General features: G+C 40.9%; 1 pseudogene; it reads left to right on the plus strand.

Annotated features, from left to right (window-relative positions):
- The first annotated feature begins 266 nt into the window (after window positions 1–266).
- LOC131548307 (alpha-2B adrenergic receptor-like) lies at window positions 267–3,645 on the plus strand (annotated as a pseudogene).
- Window positions 3,646–4,768: the final 1,123 nt, after the last annotated feature.

Below are 4,768 nucleotides of genomic sequence, written 5' to 3' on the forward strand. Positions count from 1 at the left end.
ACAAGTCTCACAAATGACACGCGTTTTTACATTCTGCACTGCTTCTTTTTTCTTTCTTTTATTTATTTATCTTTCTCCTACGTAAGCATGCGTTAATTAGATATTTAATTGTTGTACTCTGCGCGCGCGTTTTTTGAAATGTGAATCCCATTTTTTTTTTTTTTGCTTCCGTGCGTCTCATGTGATGCGAATGGCTGTGTGAACGGCCCCTTAGTCTTCAGTCAATATTAATTTAACTTGCTGTTTTGCACTTCCGCTTCTACTGCCTTTGGCAACATTTTCGAATATTTTTCTAAAGTTGTCATGTTTCTTGCGGTTTGAGTCACTTACAACTAAATGTGAAAAAATACTGTATTAAATTGCAAAGGTGGACTATAACCTCGAAAAGGAGGGATTCTGTGGCGTGACGTGACGGCGGGAGACAGTGAGGCGCGCGCTCTGCGAGACTCGAGTCAGTTCATGGACTGATGCGCAAACTTCTAGAAAACGTCTAGAAGAAGAAAATGGTATAAGAATAAAATAACGGAGAAACGAGTGGAAGGACTTAAATATTCGAATTCTCTGTTTATTTTTATTCCGTTGATACTGAGGAAGTTCATTATATTGTAAAATAACGAAAGCAATTATTTAAAGTGGTGGTCTTAAAGTGGAGCATTCCGTCGTGCATTTTTTCCCTTCTCTGACATGGAACTTTTTATGCAAAGATAATTTGTCTTTACAATATTTGGTATTTGAGGAACTGTAATTTTGGCTTGGCTGGTGCGCGTGTTTGGAGACGGTGAACCTTTTTACGCATCTTGAACATTTCAGAGCTGCTCGGACACACACAAACCCACGGAGCTACTATGTTTGGATCATTTTTATTCTTCTTTTTATTCTGCAAATCTGAAAATTGACCTCTCTAACTTTTACTGTCTAAAAACCTAGTGTATTGTTTTGACGCGCTAGTGTCCTCGCGCGTCTCCAATCGCGTGTTTGCAAGTGCGCGCTGTCTCTATTTTTTATTATTTTATTTTATTTTATTTTTTATTTTTTTGGACTTGCAGATCGGAGCAGATATATTAAAGATGTTATCGTATTTAAAAGCTGTTTGACTTATGCTGTGGTAAGTTAATACCGCGTTTTTTAATTTATTTTTATTTTTATTAATGACCAGTTATGCAATTACGTTTTACTTGCTGATTGATTTTATTAACTTGTGAAATAGACAGACTGCACGACCCCCTTTAAGTGCAAATTCAATATCTTGATTTCGTGTGTTTTCCCCCCTTGAGGTTTGCCGAAGGATGAAGTCATTCTTTGATTGATGGAAAGACTCATTTTAGTCATTTCACTTTCAACGATTTTCTAAAAGAAATAATGTTTTGGAAGGATTACATTAGGATTTAAGTCTACATCAAAGACTGCTTTGCACTTCTGTCTAGCCTGGAACTTAAATATGGCCACAACAACACTTTCAGTGGGAGAGACTTCGAAAAATCGTGCAATTGAACTGTGCAATTCCAGTTTTTCTTACTCTCCTGAAGCCACGGCTGCGTTTGCCACCGCAATGACGCTCATCATGCTCTTCACCATCTTCGGGAACATCCTGGTGATCATCGCCGTCCTGACGTGCCGCTCTTTACGAGGACCTCAGAACCTCTTCCTGGTGTCCTTGGCTGCAGCGGACATCCTGGTGGCCACATTGATCATCCCGTTCTCCTTGGCCAATGAGCTGATGGGCTACTGGTACTTTGAGTCATTTTGGTGCAAGATCATCTTAGCGCTGGATGTGCTCTTCTGCACGTCCTCCATTATACACCTATGTGCTATCAGCTTGGACCGCTACCTGTCCATCTCCCGGCCGGTGCAGTACGCGACCCAACGCACCCCTCACAAGATCAAGGGGGCCATATTGGTGGTGTGGCTCATCTCTGCGGTCATCTCTTTCCCTCCACTTGTCTCCATGAATAAGATCCCGCTGGCGAAGGACGGGGGCGGCCCACAGTGCAGACTCAACGAGGAGGTCTGGTACATCCTGTACTCCTCCATCGGGTCGTTCTTCGCTCCGTGCCTCATCATGATCCTGGTGTACGTTCGCATCTATCAGATTGCCAAGAAGCACGCTGGATGTCCTCCGGGAGAGCCGAGGAAAGACTGTGCAGGTGGTGTGCCACCAGGACGAGAGCTGCAGAACGGGAAAAACCAGGACAGTGTTGACCCTGTGAATGTCCCCAATCTGGCTGCGTCCAGATCTGATGCCGTAAACCAGCCTCAACCACCGGTAGAGATTCAGCAGAAGATGAAACGCTCAAGGAGGTGCAAGGACAACGAGGACAGTTCAAGCTCCGGCTCTGACGTTGAGGTAGTTGGGGGACATAATGCCAACGGGACGACCTCCAGTGTGGGGGCACTAGAGCCCGGCCATCAGACGTCCTCACCAACCCAAACGTACCAAAACATCATCGTAACATCAAAGGGCAGCCAGCTGGCCTCCAACATGAAACCAGCAGGAACTCCGAACACCAGACGGAAAGCCATGATCATCCGCGAGAAGCGGTTCACATTCGTCCTAGCGGTCGTCATTGGGGTTTTCGTCGTCTGCTGGTTCCCATTCTTCTTCAGCTACAGCTTGCAGGCCATTTGTCCAGAGGCTTGCAAACTACCAGAGCCGCTTTTTAAGTTCTTCTTCTGGATTGGATACTGCAACAGCGCCCTGAACCCGCTCATCTACACCATCTTTAACAGGGACTTTCGTAAAGCCTTCAAAAAATTCTGTGTAGAAGGTGTAAGGACTCTTCTCTTTGAAAGCAGACAACACTTTTCTGAAAGTTTCTGATTGAAAGTAATGGCCGTTGTGTCTGCAGGCTGATGCTTTGGGTGATCAGAACCTCTTCCAGAGTATCCTGTGTCTAAAAAAGAGCGGCAATTATGTAAATGAATTGTGCACTTATTAATGCCTCTTGATAAGACTCTTTATTATTTTTGTGCTGTCATAAAAAGCTTTGTGCACTTTAATTTAGCTTCTCAATGATGTTGGTGACTGTGAGTGCAGATAAGTGAAGCTAGGCACGTAACAGCATGTCTTTGACAATAAAACTGCTTCTCAGAATTTGGTTCCATTGAGCATCCTGCTGAAATGAAACTCTGTTATGTTATGTACTCATTGTCTCATCCCAAAATCACTTTCACAGACTTTTACATTAACTGTTCCCTCCTGGTGGAAAGACCGGCTCAACTCAATGCGATCTCTTCCATCTTTATCTGAACCTCTAACTCTAGCACTCTCTATTCTATTTCTATCTATTCTATTTTATATAAAAAGAAAAAAAAATTCCTCTAACACTTGCACTCTATCCGTTTTTCTTAAAAAAAGACATCTAACACTAGCTTTCTCTATTCTATATATACATCTCTTTACACTAAAGGTCCCCAACCGCCGTGTCACGACCCAGTACTGCGATCAAGATATGGAAGAGATGCTAGCAGGTCGCAAGAATGTTCTGGTAAAAAAGTGTATAGATATGATATGTTATTTATTGTGCATTAATGATTGTTCTAATTACACTGTATTTTTGTTTGTTGTATGCGATTTCATGTAAATGAAATGTTTCATTAGTAGACAGTGCGTGAATACAGAGTTGATTCCTCTTTTACATCTCTTTGCATTTGAGATACATACACATAAAATTATGTCAAAAAACCCTTCTCGGCATTCTCGTTCTCTGTGCTTTAAATAATTTTTTTCTTGCTTATCCGAAAATTGTGTGATCGTGTCTAAAAAACCACAATATGATCTGTTGAACCACTAATAAATAAATATATGTGTATATATATATATATATATATATATATATATATATAAACTGTATATATATGTATATTTATATGAAGAGTTCATTTTCAAAAATCATGTTTTTTCATTGTGCATTCCAATTAATCTCAATCAAACTGCAGTTGGATTATTATGATTAGGTAAAAAAAAAAATGCAATTGACTAACACAATAAAACAGAGTTATTTGTTTTTGCAAATAAATTCTTCATATACATTATGTAAAACCCCACCCCCTCCAGCCTGTCTGTGAGAATATTTTCAAAACATAACCAGTCCGTGGTGTAAAAAACGTTGAAGATCCCTGTCTTAGACTCTGAAACCATGTTTCTGTGATAAGTTGTTTTCTTCTTTATTTGGTCTTCTAAGAGCGATGCCTGTCTACGCCTGCCATGAGCACAGACTTTGATCGCAGCTCTCATAACTAACCATCCTTTAACATATTCTACGTTTTATCTCAAGAGATATGCACGCTGATATTCTGTGGTTATCAGTGCAACAGTGAAGTACCTTCATGCATTTTATCAATGCTCACGCAAACTGAGGTCATCTGAGGACTGAACACACAACCATCTGTATCTCCATGACTCTTTGAATGCCTTCATTACATCTGTGGCAAAATCTGCTGTTCATATTATCATCCATCCAGTCGCATGTTAATTTTGAGAAACGACGCTTCCCTCTGAAATCTCAAGTGTCCCTTCCTCTTTTTGAAGCGGTAGAAGCAGATGCTGCCAAACGGGGCGAGGTGGGGCGTATTTGTACAGACTTAAGAAACAAAAATGCTGATTATTCGGGCTGCTGGATTCGCTTTTATAATGACAATAACAAACGCTTATGAGAAAAACAATTTTTACCCTTTTTTTCCTTGCATGCATGCACATGTCTGACTACATTTCACCATGCTGATTAGAAGTGTGGCTCTTTGACACAAGTTGCACAATTTACTTGGGCTT

Source organism: Onychostoma macrolepis, chromosome 10 (assembly GCF_012432095.1).
Source record: "Onychostoma macrolepis isolate SWU-2019 chromosome 10, ASM1243209v1, whole genome shotgun sequence".
NCBI lineage: Eukaryota > Metazoa > Chordata > Actinopteri > Cypriniformes > Cyprinidae > Onychostoma > Onychostoma macrolepis.